Source organism: Mobula hypostoma, chromosome 7 (assembly GCF_963921235.1).
Source record: "Mobula hypostoma chromosome 7, sMobHyp1.1, whole genome shotgun sequence".
Classification (NCBI taxonomy): Eukaryota; Metazoa; Chordata; class Chondrichthyes; order Myliobatiformes; family Myliobatidae; genus Mobula; species Mobula hypostoma.
In genome coordinates, this window is record NC_086103.1 from 148,789,041 (window position 1) to 148,809,962 (window position 20,922).

Genomic DNA, 20,922 nt, shown 5'->3' on the forward strand with positions numbered 1-20,922 from the left:
TCAACCCAGATAAGTGTGAGGTGGTTCATTTTGGTAGGTCCCGGAATCGTGTCACAATTCACTGTATAGAAACATAGAAAACCTATGGCACAATACAGATCCTGAGGACCACAAAGCTGTGCCAAACATGATGGCAGAATATAGTATTAATGGTAAGAATCTTGGCAGCGTGGAGGATCAGAAGGATCTTGGGGTCCGAATCCATAGGACACTCAAAGCTTCTGCGCAGGTTGACAGTGTGGTTAAGAAAGCATACGGTGCATTGGCCTTCATCAACTGTGGGATTGAGTTTAAGAGCCAAGAGGTAATGTTGCAGCTATATAGGACTCTAGTCAGACCCCACTTGGAGTACTGTGCTCAGTTCTGGTCAGCTCACTACAGGAAGGATGTGGAAATTATAGAAAGGGTGCAGAGGAGACTTACAAGGATGTTGCCTGGTTGGGGAGCATGCCTTATGAGAATAGGTAGAGTGAACTTGATCTTTTTTCCTTGGAGCGATGAAGGATGAGAGGTGACCTGATAGAGGTGTATACGATGTTGAGAGGCATTGATCGTATGGATCTCAGAGGCTTTTTCCCAGAGCTGAAGTGGCTAGCATGAGAGGGCACGGTTTTAAGCTGCTTGGAAGTAGGAACAGAGGAGATGTCAGGGGTAAGTTTTTACGCAGAGAGTGGTGAGTGCGTGGAATGGGCTGCCGGCGATGGTGGTGGAGGCGGATATGATAGGGTCTTTTAAGAGACTCCTGGATAGGTATATGGAGCTTAGGAAAATAGAGAGCTATGGGTAACACTAGGTAATTCCTAAAGTTAGTACATGCTTGGCACAGCATCGTGGTCTGAAGGGCCTGTATTGTGCTGTAGGTTTTCTATGTTTCTAAAGTTGGCTCCCAGTCTCATTTATTTACATTGGGAACCCCCCCCCCCCCACCCCGGCCTAATCCCCTTCATTCCTCTGATGATGTTCTTTTTTATTTGCGTTCCTCCACATCATCATTGGTAACCATGACTTCAAACACTTCAGTCCTCCTTGCAATCCCCCTACCACCCTACCCCTCCTATTTCAGGGAAACAAAATCAGAAATGCTGGAAGAACTTGGACAGCCAAGCAGCATCTGTGGAAGGAGAAACCAATCAGTGATTCTTCCTCAAAACCAGGAGTAGACTGGAGGGTTTACCATTTTCAAAGCAGAGCTGGGGGTAAGGGAGAGGACTAAAGACTAAACAGAGATAGGTTAAGACAGATAAGGTGAAATTTGGGAGAAACATTTTCGCAAAGAGTGGATAAAATTTGGAATTTGCCATCATATGATTTAGTTTCGGGATATGTTTAAATAAAAGCTGGATAAGTACAAATGGAAGAAAGAATGAAGGGTCAGGTGATGGGCTGAATGAAGTAGAGCATGGGGGTTGCAAGGAGTGGGAAGGGGTGCCTATGGAATCTGTTGGGTTAAATGAAAAACAAATAAAAATGCAGATGCAGGAAATCCATAAGAGCAGAATTAGGCCAGTTAGCCCATCAAGTCAGCTCCACCATTTCATCATGGCTGATCCAATTTTCCTCTTAGCCCCAAACTTCTGCCTTCTCACCGTATCTCTCCATGCTCTGACCAATCAAGAATCTATCAACCCCTGCCTTAAATTTACATAAAGACTTGGCCTCCACAGCCGCCTGTGGCAAAGAATTCCACAGATTCTCCACTCTCTGGCTAAAGAAATTCCTCCTCATCTCCATTCTAAAAGGACGTCCCTCAAAGGCTGTGTCTTCTGGTCTCAGACTCTCCCACCATAGGAAACATCCTCTCCACATACACTATCAAGTCCTTTCACCATTCAATAGGTTCCAATGAGGTCATCCCGCACTCTTCTGAATTCTAGTGAATACAGGCTCAGAGCCATCAAACGCTCTTCATCTGACAAGTAATTCAATCCTGAAATCATTTTTGTGAACCTCTTTTGAACCGTCTCCAGTTTCAGCACATCCCTTCTTAGGTAAGAGGCCCAAATCTCAAAATAAAAACAGACAATTCTGGAAATTCTCCACAAATCAGGTGGAAATGAAGACAGTCAATGTTTTAGGGCTATGAAAGAGAGAAATGCAAATACATTGTCAGTAGAAAGGACGTTGGGAAAGAGATTAGTAGGAGCATCTATGATAGGATGTAGTAAAAATGAACAGGGACATCAAACTCTGGGCCCATGTATTGAGGTGTCAATGGTTAGATGGTTGGATTGACTTGTGCATTTAAGATATGAAAATAGAAACAGATAATGGAAAATACAAATCTTGAAAGCTTTTCCTTCCTTAAATGCTTCCTGACCTGAGCTTTTCCACCATTTTCTGCTTTTTTTTGTTTCTGTTGGACTGAATGATTTGATTGCTGTGTTGTCAAAAAATAGTTGAGGGAATGGCAGATGCATTAGTCATAATTGTTCAACGAGCCATCTGTACTTTATATTTAGTGCTACCAGTCAGGGTTGGACTTCTGTGCATTTCACCTTCCTTTGATTTGTCTGTCTTTGATCTAGTTGGTATTTTCTTAATTCAATATGAGGTAGCTTTTAGACACATCTAAGTTAAAGCATGTAATAAACATGCAGCTGTGGTAGTCATCGATTGTTAAATGGGTTATTTGCATTTTCCGGTTGTCATTTTTATTTAGATTCACTAGGATGTATCTAAAAATAATTCAAAGTGCACTAATTATTCGTGTAGAGCTACTTGATCTGCAGGCACCTAGCATGTAGCAAGCTTTCTCAGATAACAATGATATCAGTAAACAGTGAGTAAGGTGTCTGGGCTGAAAACATGAAAAGCTGTAAAACACACAGCAGATCGGGTAGTATTTCTTTCCACAAATGCTACTTGGCCTACTGAGTATTTCCAGTATTTTCTGTTTTAAACCCAGAACCTACTGACTGCACCTGCAAGTTTTGTTTTTGATTTTCTCTATATTTTGGTTGTTAATAGTCAAATTTATTGTCATACGCACAAGTACACGTATTCACAGTTACAATGAAACACATACTTGCAACAACTTCGCAGACACAGAGCATATGATAAACAACATTCACAAGAAATAAATAAATTATACACAATTTTTTACAAGAAAACACCATATAGAACAAAAAACACGGTCTATTTTAGCACAAAGTGTTACAAACCTGCAGCTATTAAGGTTTTCCCTGTTGTTTCAAGAACTGAATAGTTGAAGGAAAGTAGTTGTACATGAAACCTCGTCATGTGGAACTTCAGGCTTCTGTACCTCCTATCCTGTGATAGCTGCAAAAAGATGGATGTTGGGGATCATTGATGATAGATGTTGTCTTCTTGAGCAGAACCCCTGTACTTACTGCCAATGGTGGGGCGGGAGACACCTGCGGTGTATTGTAGGGAGTCCGCTACTCTTTGCAGCTTCCAGGTTCCCGTGCATTTGAACTGCCATACCAGACCATTGTGTCTCATTGGGTGTTTTTATTTCTGCTATGATCAATTTTATAAATTCAATATTCTTTAGTTCTTTTACATGGAAGGATTGAATAGATTAAGACTTTATTCCTTGGAACGTAGAAGACTGAGGGGAGATTTGACAGAGGAATACAAAATTATGAGGGGTATAAATAAGTTAAATGCAAGCAGACTTTTCCCACTGATGTCGGGTGAGACTATAACCAGAGGTCATGGGTTAAGGGTGAAATGTAAAAAGTTTGAGCGGAACATGAGGGAGAACTTCTTCACTCAAGTCGTGAGAGTGTGGAAACAAACTGCCAGTGGAAGTGGTGCATTCCAGCTCGATATCAATTGCTTAAGAGAAGTTCGGATGGGTACATGGATGGTGTAGGTTAGGAGGGCTATGGTCCCAGTGTAGTTCTATGGGTGTAGGCAGTTTAAAAGGTTTGGCATGGACTAGATGGGCCAAAGGGCCTGTTTCTGTGCTGTACTTTTCTATTACTCTATGACTAAAATATCTTTATGAGTAATATATTTATAGAATTACTTCTCATGGATTTTGTTTCATTTGTAGAATTAAACATGGTTTCCAATAGTTTTTCTGACCAAAAAAAACATATTACTCTTTTGAACTTAGAAAACCTATACTATATTCTGATAACTGTAAATTATACAGTAAAACAAGTCATTTGATAAGCGATTATGGTTCAATTTGAAGTTATGTGGTAGTATTTTTTAAACCCTGTAATATATGTTCTTATTTTATAATAATACTATCTTATTACCTTACAATATGAAAAATTAAGTTTGCACTACAATATCTAAATACTGACAAATAGATCCTAATGGATGAATACTGCCTGTGTCAGGCATCACCTTTTGAAGATGTCCTTGGCGTTTGGAAGGCTAGTGCCCATGCATTAATAATTTGATGGAAGATGTTACTTTATAATAACTGGAGATTTTTGACAAACACTACCGTTAATTCCATGAGTTTCTAAAGCAGATAAATTGTTGGCCTGGTATTATAGCATTGTATATTTGGGAAAAGGTTATGGAATTACATTACAAAACCAATATTCCAGCACATTTCACAGGCCAGATATCTGCAAAAGAATTTTCTTTGAATTTACTCAGATTATAAACTGGGGAAATTAAGCATGAGGCTTCAATAGGAATTAGTTTATAACAAACTTCGGCTGAATTATTACCTCACCTTAGGGTCTGATGCAAGCTGTTTTCTCTAATGTCACTCAAAATTATTATGAATGCTTTGTCGAAAAAGCAACTAAAACACCAAAAACTAATGCAGTGCATCAGTAAAATATATCAGTTATCAGTATATTGAGTGGACATCCTGTAAAATATAGATCAATTGACTCTATGACATTTTCCTGTTGAATTTTCATACTCTCTGTTACCATTTGCTGTCCCACCATATAATCTTGAACCAAAGGAAGGAGTTCCAATCGCATTACTCAGAAACTTGGGTCTATCAATACTATGCAACAAGCAAGATTGCCAGTTCAAAGTTTACTACCACATGTAACTGAGGTGATAGAAATAACAGGCAATGCCCTTGGGGAAATGTCTTCAATTCCTCAGATAGCAGTCTCGGATCCAGATCTAATCTAACAACTTCAGTTTCCCGTTCAACTTAGTTTTGTCATGAACTTTGAGGATAATCACAAAAAGTTGTTTTCCTTTATCTCAAAACTTAAGCATTTTTCCATAGTCAGCTATAAATTGATTGCCCCAGAGATGAATTGAATTGACTGTATTTCTTACATCCTTCACATACATGAGGAGTAACAATCTTTATGTTACATCTCCATCTAAATGTGCAATGTGCAACCATAGAAATTTATAATAAATAGAACAGTCAATGTAATACAGAGTACACTCAAATCAGCATGAGTTCATCAGTCCGATGGCCTGGTGGAGGAAGCTGTCCTGGAGCCTGTTGGTTCTGACTTTTATTGTATTCTGAAGCACTTTAACATTGAAATCAAGCAAATTCATACATTGTACAGTTGAGAGATCAATTGTACATTAAAGATAACTATTTTTAAAACCAATTTTATATACATACTTATTTTCAGTATGTTTGATTTTATTGGTAATTTTAGTTAACCTGTGTAATTTTACCTCCTAATTATTCATGGAGTAAATATGTATTTAATTCAAATTTTATTTAATTTAGAGGAATTGTTATAGAACATAGAACATAGAATAGTACAGCACAGTACAGGCCCTTCAGCCCACAATGTTGTGCCGACCCTCAAACCCTGCCTCCCATATAAGCCCCCACCTTAAATTCCTCCATATACCTGTCTAGTAGTCTCTTAAACTTCACTAGTGTATCTGCCTCCACCACTGACTCAGGCAGTGCATTCCACGCACCAACCACTCTCTGAGTAAAAAACCTTCCTCTAATATCCCCCTTGAACTTCCTACCCCTTACCTTAAAGCTATGTCCTCCTGTATTGAGCAGTGGTGCCCTGGGGAGGAGGTGCTGGCTATCCACTCTATCTATTCCTCTTATTATCTTGTACACCTCTATCATGTCTCCTCTCATCCTCCTTCTCTCCAAAGAGTAAAGCCCTAGCTCCCTTAATCTATGATCATAATGCATGCTTTCTAAACCAAGCAGCATCCTGGTAAATCTCCTCTGTACCCTTTCCAATGCTGCTACATCCTTCCTATAGTGAGGTGACCAGAACTGGACACAGTACTCCAAGTGTGGGCTAACCAGAGTTTTATAGAGCTGCATCATTACATTGCGACTCTTAAACTCTATCCCTCGACTTATGAAAGCTAACACCCCATAAGCTTTCTTAACTACCCTATCCACCTGTGAGGCAACTTTCAGGGATCTGTGGACATGTACCCCGAGATCCTTCTGCTCCTCCACACTACCAAGTAATCTGCCATTTACTTTGTACTCTGCCTTGGAGTTTGTCCTTCCAAAGTGTACAACCTCACACTTCTCCGGGTTGAACTCCATCTGCCACTTCTCAGCCCACTTCTGCATCCTATCAATGTCTCTCTGCAATCTTTGACAATTCTCTACACTATCTAAACACCACCAACCTTTGTGTCGTCTGCAAACTTGCCAACCCACCCTTCTACCCCCACATCCAGGTCGTTAGTAAAAATCACGAAAAGTAGAGGTCCCAGAACAGATCCTTGTGGGACACCACTAGTCACAATCCTCCAATCTGAATGTACTCCCTCCACCACCCTCTGCCTTCTGCAGGCAAGCCAATTCTGAATCCACCTGGCAAAACTTCCCTGGATCCCATGCCTTCTAACTTTCTGAATAAGCCTACCATATGGAACCCTGTCAAATGCCTTACTAAAATCCATACAGATCACATCCACTGCACTACCCTCATCTATATGCCTGGTCACCTCCTCAAAGAACTCTAACAGGCTTGTTAGACACGATCTGCCCTTCACAAAGCCATGCTGACCGTCCCTGATCAGACCATGATTCTCTAAATGCCTATAGATCCTATCTCTAAGAATCTTTTCCAACAGCTTTCCCACCACAGACGTAAGGCTCACTGGTCTATAATTACCCGGACTATCCCTACTACCTTTTTTGAACAAGGGGACAACACTCGCCTCCCTCCAATCCTCTGGTACCATTCCCATGGATAACGAGAACATAAAGATCCTAGCCAGAGTCTCAGCAATCTCTTCCCTCGCCTCATGGAGCAGCCTAGGGAATATTCCATCAGGATCTGGGGACTTATCTGTCCTAATGTAGTTTAACAACTCCAACACCTCCTCTCCCTTAATATCAACAAGCTCCAAAACATCAACCTCACTCATATTGTCCTCACCATCATCAAGTTCCCTCTCATTGGTGAATACTGAAGAGAAGTATTCATTGAGGACCTCGCTCACTTCCACAGCCTCCAGGCACATTTTCCCACCTTTATCTCTAATCAGTCCTACCTTCACTCCTGTCATCCTTTTGTTCTTCACATAATTGAAGAATGCCTTGGGGTTTTCCTTTACCCTACTCGCCAAGGCCTTCTCATGCCCCCTTCTTGCTCTTCTCAGCCCCTTCTTAAGCTCCTTTCTTGCTTCCCTATATTCCTCAATAGACCCATCTGATCCTTGCTTCCTAAATCTCATGTATGCTGCCTTCTTCCACCTGACTAGATTTTCCACCTCACTTGTCACCCATGGTTCCTTCACCCTACCATTCTTTATCTTAGTCACCGGGACAAACTTATCCCTAACATCCCGCAAGAGATCTCTAAACATCGACCACATGTCCATAGTACATTTCCCTGCAAAAACGTCATCCCAATTCACACCCGCAAGTTCTAGCCTTATAGCCTCATAATTTGCCTTTCCCCAATTAAAAATTTTCCTGTCCTCTCTGATTCTATCCTTTTCCGTGATAATGCTAAAGGCCAGGGAGCGGTGGTCACTGTCCCCCAGATGCTCACCCATTGAGAGATCTGTGACTGACCCAGTTCATTACCTAGTACTAGATCTAGTATGGGATTCCCCCTGGTCGGCCTGTCCACATACTGTGACAGGAAACCGTCCTGGACACACTTAACAAACTCTGCCCCATCTAAACCCTTGGAACTAATCAGGTGCCAATCAATATTAGGGAAGTTAAAGTCACCCATGATAACAACCCTGTTATTTTTGCACCTTTCCAAAATCTGCCTCTCAATCTGCTCCTCTGTATCTCTGCTGCTACCAGGGGGCCTATAGAATACCCCCAATAGAGTAACTGCTTCCCTCCTGTTCCTGACTTCCACCCGTATTGACTCAAAAGAGGATCCTGCTACATTACCCACCCTTTCTGTAGCTGTAATAGTATCCCTGACCAGTAATGCCACCCCTCCTCCCCTTTTTCCACCCTCTCTATCCCTTTTAAAGCACTGAAATCCAGGAATATTGAGAATTCATTCCTGCCCTGGTGCCAGCCAAGTCTCTGTAATGGCCACTACATCATAATTCCATGTATGTATCCAAGCTCTCAGTTCATCACCTTTGTTCCTGATGCTTCTTGCATTGAGGCACACACATTTCAGCCCTTCTACCTTACTGTCTTTACACTGTTTATTCTGCTTCTCTTTCCTCAAAGCCTCTCTCTATGTTAGATCTGGCTTTACTCCATGCACTTCTTTCACTGCTCTATCGCTCTGAGTCCCATCCCCCTCGCAAATTAGTTTAAACCCTCCCGAACCATGCTAGCAAACCTACCTGCAAGGATATTGCTCCCCCTCGAGTTCAAGTGCAACTCATCCAATCTGTACAGGTCCCACCTTCCCCAGAAGAGATCCCAATGATCTAAAAATCTAAAACCCTGCTCCCTGCACTAACTCCTCAGCCACGCATTCAACTGCCATCGCCTCCAATTCTTACCATCACTGTCACGTAGCACTGGCAGCAATCCTGAGAACTTAAACTTTGATAGCATAAATATAAATGCAGACAACATGATTGTCAGCACAATAACGCTGAGTAGAGCAGCTGATATTTAATATAAATAATATTTTGCTGACTTCAAGACTTGCACAAACCGGTTGATTCCAGATTTGGGTGTATATTGTGCTAAGCATAACTTCTGTAATTACGACTTTCTTTTCATTTCTTTCATGCGATCTATTGCCCATCCCTAATCTGAGGTGATTATAATCATATAACCATGTAACAATTACAGCATGGAAACAGGCCATCTCGGCCCTTCTCGTCTGTGCTGAACTCTTACCCTGTCCTATCCTCACCGACCTGCACTCAGCCCATAACCCTCCATTCCTTTCCTGTCCATATATCTATCCAATTTAACTTTAAACGACAACATAGAACCTGCCTCAACCACTTCTGCTGGAAGCTCGTTCCACACAGCTACCACTCTCTGAGTAAAGAAGTTCCCCCTCATGTTACCCCTAAACTTGTGTCCTCTAATTCTCAACCCATGCCCTCTTGTTTGAATCTTCCCCACTCTCAATGGAAAAAGTCTAACCAACTCTAACCACGTCAATTCTATCAATCCCCCTCATAATTTAAAACACCTCTATCAAGTCTCCACTCAACCTTCTACGCTCCAAAGAATAAAGACCTAACTTGTTCAACTTTTCTCTGTAATTTAGGAGATGAAACCCAGGCAACATTTTAGTAAACCTCACAGCTTTCCAAGTAAATGTCAACATCACCTAGTTCCATCACGCCAGCAGCTCTCTTGATCAATCCATTCTATTGCCCAGAATTCGAAAGCTAATTGATCGGCGATCTATACTAAATGTGCAGAAATTTCTTCCTACTGAATTTTGGGAAGCTTTTGGTCCCACCATGAACTCCCATTACTTGTACTCTGACACCATCCCTGTCAGGGGAACTATCTGCTGAACCAGACTATCTTAGATTCTTTTCCCTAGATGAGCTTTGAATGGAGTAACTAAGCCATCACAAAATTCTTCCTGTCTAACTGCCAAACTACATTTGCCCAATCACACTCCTGGAACCCACGTCCACACTGTTGTTACCTTCAGCATTGTCTATTTCAATACACATTTGACCTTCCAGCCATGTTCTACCTGTTGTAAAATTGAATCATTATCATGATCTTTGCTGCTTCTGTCCTAACTTACTCCATGCCCCACTCACCTATCACCCATATGATTGCCAGGAACTTTGTCTCCCAGTTAAGCAGTGCCTATTTTTAAATGCTTATACTGTTTCCACATCCACTCCCCCCTAGCTCTGTAACCTCATCCAGATCCATTACATTAGAAGATACATGCACATCAACGGTTCTCTCCCGAATTCCCATCTCTTCAATTTAAACCTCCCTCTTTAACCAATCTATCAGTTGTCCACTCTGATTTCTCTGCCATGTAACTGTGCTAACCTTAACTTGTATTATTCCTTTGACATGCTTTGGCACATTCTAATGCCATTTGATTTACTTTCAAGATAGGATCTATTGGACTTTAAATATGTAACTCTATGCATGAAATCTATTTCTAATAGAGTTAATGGAAGGATGTTTGGTCTTCAGAGTAAAATAGATTTGGGAGTTAGTACTCCAGAGTGGTAGGATAGAGTTGAATCTGGAAGATAGACAGTGCATGGGAAAGCTGTTACTAGTTTCTGGGTTTTTACTGCAATGTGACGAATGGAGCTGACAGCTGGAAGGATTCCAAGAGGCATATGTTATAAATCTGATTAAGCCTGCTTTATGAGTTCCACCTTGGCTGCCAGGTCTCACAGACTATGAAAAACCTAAACTATGAGTGAACACTCAGGCAGAGAGCATAAGAATGTTTCCTCCCTGTATCCAAAGTTAATTCAACATTCCATCTTTCTTCGAGTTGGGATCAGACTCCTGAAAAGGCTGACATTTCGGAAAGGGAATAGAAATCTCCCTCGGGACGCCTAGATTGAAGAATAGATTTCTGAAGGTGGGAATCTTCTTACTCTGGGATTAGAGATTTTAGCCTTCCTCCTGTGTTCATATCCATTGGATTTTGCCTCATTCTGGGACTAGGGTTGGACATCCCTGTATACAGGATCTCAATGCCTGGGTCTGGAACTGAGAGGTTAACATTGTAACCCAAGAGCTGGGTCCAGTTTTTGGGCGGTGAGTTGTGAATTCTGTAAGGGAAATCATCCCTTACAAAATTCCCAAACCACTGCACAAAAAAAAATGATATACAGAATAAAATTCATTCTCACTGAGTTTGTATGCTTCGTGTCAATCACAATATGGGCCATTATTTAAGTATGCAAACTCTGTAATGCGGGAATCACCTGTATTAGAACTTTCCCTCAACAATCCCTACCCTAGAATCATGCTGCTCCCAAAGCCTGTGTCAGGAATCAGATTAACCTGCTGCAGGGCCTTTCCATCCAATTACAGCCAACCTAGTAACTTCCAGATGGGGAAACCAGTCGACACTAAAAGGCACAAGCTGTGGAAGTAATACACCATGGCAATTGGAAAACAACAAATTCCAGGTTTCTCATATGGCCCAGTAAATATTAAACCAATATTTTGGAGCTTATATTGCCAGAGATGTTAGGTTGATATCAAATAAGATGCATTCAAGTTTTTTTCCTGCTCTGATCTCATCCAACTGATGTTTTCCTTTCTGACAATATTATCAAGTCTGTCTAAAAAGTTGACAAAACCAAAGACGCCACATTCTTGCTAGATTATAACTGTTGAGGCATTGGCATTGTGTGCAGAAGGGTTGCTTGAACAAAACAATTTGTAAACTGATAGAACCTAAAGTCTATGGATTGAGAGCTGGGAAGTGGGATGAATAAAGTAGGCTGAATGGACGTGGAAGGTTTTGAGGTGGATTTGTTTCTATTTTTGAAATTTGACCTCTGATAAAATCCTATCTCATCTTATTTTAAGAGTTAATTTTCTGCCTTTTATCTTAATAAAGCAACTTATTATATAGCAGCTGTTACACTTACATATAAAGATCAGTAAAAATAGATTAACGTACACTGTAAATCAGCTTTGGGAATTAATGAATGGGCTGAAAATGTGCTAACAATATTGTGATACATTCTTTTTTTTCCCACCCAATCATCCTTAAAAGTAAATATAGGTGGTTTTTGGGTGAATACGTTCCTATGTTTGAATTCTGACCTCCAATAAAACCCTAACATATATTAAAAGTTAACTTTCTTAAGAATTAAATTCCTCCATTGATGCTTTACTAAGCTAAACCTTGCAGGCATCATATGAAACTCAAAAATTAATAAAGCAGTATATGGTCATTGCAGCCTTTATTTGTTTCTATTTGACAAACCATGGTTAATCTAAAACATGGAGTCTGGATGGCTAGTTGTCTTTATAAATGTTATGCTTTGTACAAAAGACAGCTTTACTCAGTGGTCACTTTATTAGGTACACCTGTACGTCTGCTCAGTACTGCAAATATCTAATCAATCATGTGGCAGCAACTCAGTGCATAAAAGCATGCAGATGTGGTCAAGAGGTTTTCAGTTGTTACTCAGACCAAACATGAGGGTAGGGAAGAAATGTGATGTAAGTGACTTTGACTGTGGAATGATTGTTGGTGCCAGATGGCGGTTTGAGTATTGTTGATCTCCTGGGATTTTCACACACTACGGTCTCTAGAGTTTACAGAGAATGGTGTGAAAACCAAAAAAACACCCAGTGAGCTGCGGCTCTGTGGGCAAATACGCCCTGTTAATCAGATGAGTCAGAGGAGAATGGCCATACTGATTCAAGCTGACAGGAAGGTGATAGTAATGCAAATAACTAAGCCTTACAACAGTGGTGTGCAGAAGAGCATCGCAGAATGCACCACACGTTGAATCTACAGCAGCAGAAGACCACAGACAGACACTCAGAGGCCACTTTATTAGGTACAGGAGGCACCTAATAAAGAAGCGACTGAGTGTATATAAAAGTAAGGGCAACAGTAATTATTTTAATACCTTTAATCTACTTCTTCACTTGGAAAAGCAGGGATCAAAGTAAAAGAAAAATCAGAGATTATAGTATTATAGTTGTGTAATGCATCCAGTTTAAGTGAGTTCATGATTTGTTGATACCACCAATAGGTATAGCATGTTTACTAAGGTACTACTCTGACTCTGCACCACATTGGGTGCTCATCTGCTGTGTTTATGTAAATGAGCTTATACTTACATTTACAAAAGGCTGTGATTCTCCTGAACACTGTGTAAACTGCAACCCTTTTAATACCTGTTATGTTACTTCTATTTAAACGTACCATGGGTTAACAGTAAAGAATCATATTCTGGAAGAATTAGAGAACTTTTATTTACGGTAATAAACAAACACGTCTTAACCCAGCCACGTGCTGGAACATTCTGGCAACTCTGTGCATGCTCAGTGCTCTGTTCAGTCATGTACTGGCACATCATTGCACCTGATATCACCACAGTACCACCCTGCAAAACACTAATTATAGTTTGTAATCTTATCCTCCAGTTTGAACATATGCATATATACCTGCACTCGAGAAGGGCTCCGCTCAGGCTGGGAGCTGCTACACTGGGAACCTGATAAGAATATCTTTGTTGACATGCAGAGAGGCTGCCTATGAGGTCTAGTGTTGGGAGCCAGGGAGAACATGGAGGGAGGGGCTGGTCATTTCTGAGATGAGGGTTTCATATCTGGCACAGTGAGTGCAGCTTTTGCTGGGAGCTGGCAGCATCTGCTCCACGTTTGGTTGGACTGCTGAGGTCATACAATATCCCTTGTCGTTTCTTGCTGTAGGTGATGAAAGGAAGCTCCTTGCTTGTCTGCTCTGCTCACCCAGACCCAGAGATTGCTCTGTAGTAACAAACTTAGTGGTGGTTTGGGTTTTGAGCTTGTTACCATGGAGAAATTTTTCAGGGTGGGGAGGGTGATGCAGGCACACTGCGCTGGGAATGTGATCCATTGGTCACAAGGATTTGTGACAAGTTCCCAGCACATGGTATTGCAGAGGACTGAGTACAGTAGTGTTGCCATTAGTTTTAATAACCCACTTTGGTTCTAATTCCACCAGTACATCTATTTCCTGGGAACATATCCTGAGTGCTAAGTTTACTATATCTGCACTAAAAAGAAGATTTTGACACTGGCATGCATCTCAGCAGTTTCATCTATGCAGCCCCTTGAATCCTGAGAGTGTAAATCATTGAATTTTTCTGTCGTCCACAGGACCATATGACATAGGAGCAGAATTAGGGCATTCAGCCTATCTAGTCTGCTTCGCCATTCCATCATGGCCAATCCCGGATCCCACTCAACCCCATACACCTGCCCTCTCGCCATATCCTCTAATGCCCTGACCAATCAGGACACTATCAACTTCCACTTTGAATATACCTACAGTCTTGGCCTCTGCTTAGTCTTGTGTTGAGGCTGGAGTTGAGAGGCACATCCTTGGCTTAATATTGAAACTTAATGTTTTACTACCTAATGTGAAGCACCATGGTAGGATAGGGTAAGGGGCTTCACTCCTGTTGTTCCTGATGACTGCTCGAGTTTCCAGCCTGACCACTAACCCCAGCCCAAAAAGATTCTACCATATGTGTGTTCAGTTCAGATAGTTGGACCCAAGTTACACCAAAATATTAGATTAGGTCAGGCCATGAAAGTTCATGTCAAGAAAAAATGACTGAATACTTCTAACACAGGAATAACTAAAAACATTAAAAAGGGACAGGCTAGGAAGAGACTGAATATATGAACATAGAAAATAGCAGGAGAAGGTCTGAAAAGGAATAGATAGAGTGGATAGCCAGCGCCTCTTCCCCAGGGCACCACTGCTCAATACAAGAGGACATGGCTTTAAGGTAAGGGGTAGGAAGTTCAAGGGGGATATTAGAGGAAGGTTTTTTACTCAGAGAGTGGTTGGTGCGTGGAATGCACTGCCTGAATCACTGGTGGAGGCAGATACACTAGTGAAGTTTAAGAAACTACTAGATAGGTATATGGAGGAATTTAAGGTGGGGGCTTATATGGGAGGCAGGGTTTGAGGGTCGGCACAACATTGTGGGTCGAAGGGCCTGTACTGTGCTGTACTATTCTATGTTCTATAAAGAGTACTACCTTTTTTGAAACTGTGATATCTGGTGTTAGACTCTTAATCTGGAGGAAACATCTTCCCTCCATTCAGTCTGTGGAGCCCAGAAAGAATCTAGTAAGTTTCAATGAGATCTCTCAATCATCTGAAACCTAGAGAATGAGTGCCAGTCTCTGCTCGTACAGTAAACCAGCCACATATAGAACCACCATTCTGGTGAATCTTTGCTGCATTCTCTCTATGGCAATATCCTTTTTATCAATGAGGATACCAAAACTATTTGTAATACTATTGATGGGGTCTCTTCAAGAATAGAATGATCACCTTCGAGAAGAAAAGTTTATAACATGGAGCAATGGAGAGAATATTACTGTATTGGGAAAAGAAACTAAATTATAAAATGCTGACCATCAAACTACCAGGGAACTTCCAGGACACATGAAATACTGCAGATGCTGGAAATCTTGAACAACTGACACAAAATGCTGGAGGAATTCAGCAAGTCAAACAGCATCTATGGAGGGAAATAAACATTTAACATTCCAGACTGAGACCCTTCACCAGAACTTCATCAGGGAAAATCCTGATTGTTTTTATTTTGTTAAAATTCGTTGGTGAGATACATACACCAATTACTCTTCTCAATGAAATCATGACCTGATGCTCTTTGTGTTTTATTTAGCAATTTAATAATTGTAATCCTGGTAGGACATTATATATGAAAAGGAATATTTAAACAATTCTTAGCTAATTGAAGATTCTTAATGTTATTTTGAGTCTTGCCATATTACTGTAATCACACAGAATTTAGTAAAGTGAAACACAGCTTGCTGATTAAGACTGGCAATAACAGCCTCCTTGAACCTTGGGGAATGAAGAATTTGGGAACTGACTGGGAAGCTGGATGACGTACAGAGTCATTTATGATTTATTGACCAGCACTAGGATCTCAAGAGTCCTCAACTGCACACTAGCTCCAATTTACACATTCTAAGCCAAAACTGTAGCGTGCTAAGTGGGCGCTAGTACAGGTCAGGAACATTCCATTTTTTAAAAAATCTGTGTTCAGATAAACAAGCATAAATGAAAAGTCAATAAGATTGATAAAATTGGATTCAATAACCCTGGATAAAGGGGTTTTTCTGTTCCTAATTGTTATCAATTCCTACTAGAAGGTTTTATGTATATTGAATCAGGCTCAGAATATGATTCTTGAACAGAATACCAGTCATTTTGTGTATTAGTTTATCAAGAAAATGTTTATAATTCATTCATTTTTAAATGGTTTATGTAATTCAGATTTTTCTGGCTTTCACCTCAAAACAGATGCAATAATATACAAGTAAACATAAGCTGTTGTTGGCCATTTGTCCCCTCATGCCAGCTCCAACATTTGATATAATCGTGACTGTCTTTTGTCCCCGAGCCAGTTCCTTGCACTAGCCCCACATCCTCCAATTTCCTTAATATAAGAACATTAAAAAAAATAGTACCGGGGGTAGGACATTTGGCTTCTTGAGCCCACACCTCCATTCCCTGAGATTATAGTTTATCGTATATCCCAGCACCATTTTCCCACACATTCTCATATTCCTTCAGTCCCTCAATGTTCAGAAATCAACCAATCTCTGATTGGAGTTCAAGGCACCTCAACAATCCCGGATAAAGAATTCCAAAGACTCACCCCTTTTCTCTCTCATCTTAGTTCTAGCAGATGCCCCTTATTTTCAAAACGGTCCATGTTTAATTTATTTCTAGATTGGCTATTTTATATTCAACTATAAATGCATTTTATTATTATAATACTTAATCCCAGTTAAATGATGCCCTTTAATATATAATAACACTTCATTTTTAAGCTGTGGATAGTTTTGATCCATTAACACATCGTATAATAGATACCATGTGCAAATATTCTCATTTCTCTAGCTGGTACATGTGGGACTGGAGGTCATAGTGTCAAGTGCACAAGAGCTCTCTGACAGCAGAATGAAATCAGTGAATCTGTGGTAAATGTATGTTTGTGTTAATTGTAAATGTTGTTTTAAAGTTCACGAAGTTGCTGCTCACTTAAGGTACTATGTCATGTGGCTAATTATTGCAGGATGTATATATCATGCTTCAGGTAGCTGAATATCAACTGCTGCTATAAGAGTTGTGCTTCCTTTATAATCTTAATGTACAGTATGTGGGTGCTGTAATACTCCAGAGTGCAAGTACAGGTAGAACCCAATTTACCACACTAGAAATGAGAAAAGATACCTGCTGTGAGAATATGAATAGTGAGTCCGACTTACAGGAAGCCCAGAAAACTTCAAGTGTGGTTCCCTCAATGGTGAGGTAAGAAGTAACATTAAAAAAAGCATTTTAAGTACATTGAGAAACCTGCTAAATATGACAGGATGTAAGAAGCGTTTAGCATTTGCCCTGAATAATTGGATATGTCTTTCAAAGCCAGTAACATTGTAGAAGTTATAGGTGAGAATTCTGAAGAACGCCAGACCATGGTGGAATACCGTGCAGCACCATTTGCTATCCGACTTAGGCTGGAGTTCAGCTACTGAGGATTCATTTTAATACAAGTCCATCAGAAATATTACAAAACTTTATATTTGATGTGTAATCAAACGCCAAGGCCAGTAGCTAGAGATTACATTGTGAGTTTGAAAAAGCTAGCAAAACTGTAATTTTGCAATATTTCTTGGCAAAGCACTGAGCGAGACAATAGGGTAGAACTTCTGGGTAAGTCAAGGCTGATTTTCACCAAAACACTTGGTTCGCCGCTACAGTGGAGATGGCACTGAATAACGTAAGTATGAGTTGACCTTGGATTCTAGGACACCGGTTATTGAAAACACAGTGGAATCATCTTAATCTTCTTCTTGGTTCTTTCAGTTCTGATGATAATGGTAAGAAACCTGCAGTTTCTTAGATGTATGGACAGACTTATGAGAGAATTTAGGTGACACTTTATGGCATAGAATTTAATATTTGAAGTACCATGTGGAAAGGCTGCTAGTTTAGAAATGCCATGTAAGAATATTGCTTTGATGTGATTCTAGAGCACATGATTCAGGTAAGCGGAAGGAAAAACTAATGACACCCCTTCTTTTTCAACAGTTTTGTGCCACATGATCACAAGCAGTGGCTTCAGCAAGAAAGCCTTGGCCACAAGGATCAAAAAGAAGGAAATAATGTCCATGGGGGTGGATGAAAAGATTGCCAGAGCCACTTGTACATGCTTCTTTGAGGTGAATGATGGAATGAAATATTTCTGCAGAACACCATGCAAACAGTTGGGGAATAATGGTAGCCTGGAGTGGAGCCATGGAATAGTGAATCCAAAGATACTACTGGTACAGACAGGTACAATGTCTGTACTCAGGATTTTGGAATTGTTCACATGAAAGTCCTGAGCTGAAGCCGAACGTCTGGGATTTATCAGATCTATGTCAAGACTGCAGGTGCTCATAGCCTAACTGAAACATAATAAAATTTCTCATTATCAGGACTTTGAACTTTAATTACAGATAAGCAGTATGTTACTTGTTTTTCCAAAAAGAACAACTTCAGCAACGTTCCCTGGATCTCTCAAAATTCCTAATCGTCGTGGCAATCCCTTGAGGTCGAGGATGATGGTCTTCGCTCTGAAGAAGTGGCCCACAGAGCAAAGACGCCTGTGGGTGTATTTGTTTAATGTGTACTTGATGTTGCACTCCAAGAAGCGCACGATGCTTCACAAATCAACCAACTGATTCAAGTGGTATGGAAACCATGATGATTGGAGCTGATGGATTTGTTGCAGCCTTCATCCGCCTTCACAGCCGTTGTAATGGTGACATGCCAATGACACAGATTATAAACACAGGAGATTCTGTAGATGTGGACAGACTCAGCAAGTCAGGCAGCATCTGTGGAGGGAAATAAACAGTTGATGTTTATAAGAGGTAGTGACCCTTCATCAGGACTGAAGAGGAAGGGAGCACAAGCCAGAATAAGGTCATGTGTGGTTGGCAGGAGGAGGAAAGAGCCTCAGCCCAAAACATCAACTGTTTATTTCCCTCCATAGATGCTGCCTGGCTGAGTTGTGCATGTTGCACAGATCATATTGTTGATTTATAAAACAAATTAGGTAACGATTTATTAACAACACAGATTTCAAATTTCAGCTCCAAGTGCAGTTTGTTTGAGAGTATAGCAGCAGTCTGAACTTCCACTGCATCACCCAGGTACTGAGATCTCACTCATTGCAGAATCAGGCATAAGCCTTTATCAATGACAATATTACTCCAAAGGCCTCATAGGATTAACTATCTTAGCCCCTGCCCAGTCGGGGGGTAACCATATCAAATCTTGACTTTTGGCAAATCACAAAATAGATCATAGGTAGTAACTTTTTACATAACTGGTATTAAACACGACAAGAAATAAAAAACTTACTGTGGAATTATTTTTTAATTATCATTTGCCTGTGTAATTGAATATAATCAACAGTTTGAAATGATTGGAGTGTCATGGAGATTCATCATGTATGTCTCCCATGGTAACCAGAAAAAAAACTATTTTCTTCTGTGTTTACATATCAAATCAGACTTTATTGGTTTTGTTTCATACAGACTGCAAAAATGCACATTTCCCGGCCTCTGTGCAGCTGAGTTTGAAGTTTGGGTGTTTGATTAGAGGTTTAATTCATCTATAATTTATCATCAGCACACAATGCAGTATATCATCCAATATCTCAAGATGTCGGAGATCAATATTCAAGGAATATTGATCAAATTGGGCAATATAAATGAAGTCTAGAAGGATGGAGTGTGCATGAAGCTACATGTACTGTCCGCTTGCAAGGCAAAACCCTTAAGGTTGCTGTCTACATTAAGACAGGGAGTAATAGTAGATGATAGTGAATATGTGATTGAAAAGCAACTGCATCAATGTTGTACAGAGATCTAGAGAAGAAATCCAGGCCATATAACCACATAGATATAATTGGTGGCTTTGGTGACAATGGGTAGATGAAAATCAGGCTGAAAATACACATATTGGGAGTGACGGGTAAAGCAGCTATAGTCAAAATCTCAGAGTTAAGAGCAGTTGGAATTGAAGTAGTTTTGGAACTTGAAGAGGCTGTAACATCTATTAACTAATGTTCAAGTTTTGTTCTGAGGTCTTTAATTTCTACCGAACCTGATGAGTGGTGAGGATTTCAATGTGCAATCCTGGATCTAGGGAAATTGACTGCCATAGGTGAATGTATAGCTCCTCATAATTTAAGCACAACACACAAAAAGCTGAAGGAACTCAACAGCATGAAGGAAGGGGAAAAAAACAGTCGATATTTTGGGTTGAGAACCTTAATCAGGACTGAAAGAGGGGAAGGGGTGGATCTAGGTGAGGGGGCATGATAGGTGGGGGAGGGGAAGAGGAAGAGTAATAATTATGTAAGAAGCTGGGAACTGGTAGGTAGAAGTAACAAAGGGCTGGAGAAGTTGTAATTGACAGATCACAGAAGACTCCACCCTCGATCTGCCCATCACCTACCTACACATTTCTCTCTCTGTTTCCCCTCCTCATTCCCTTCCCTTTATTCCATGGTCCTTTGTCATTAATGGACAGTAAATATTATTCTCTCCAAACAGATCATATCAAGAACATTTTGATCACTGTAGATTGCAAAGGCAGTAATGTCTGGCAAGTGTTTGCAGCAAAAATTATTGCAGTCCAGAGAAGTCCTAAAGTATTATTCAGTGGGGCTGTCTCAAAACTTTTTCCAGAAATAGATGTCTTACATTATGATGATGGCAGTTGTAATTAATCCTCAACCTCATATATTACAGATCTTAGCATTGGAGTATTTTAAGTTTGTTTGCCTGTAAAATTTTCAAATTTTTTTTTGTAAACCATAGCT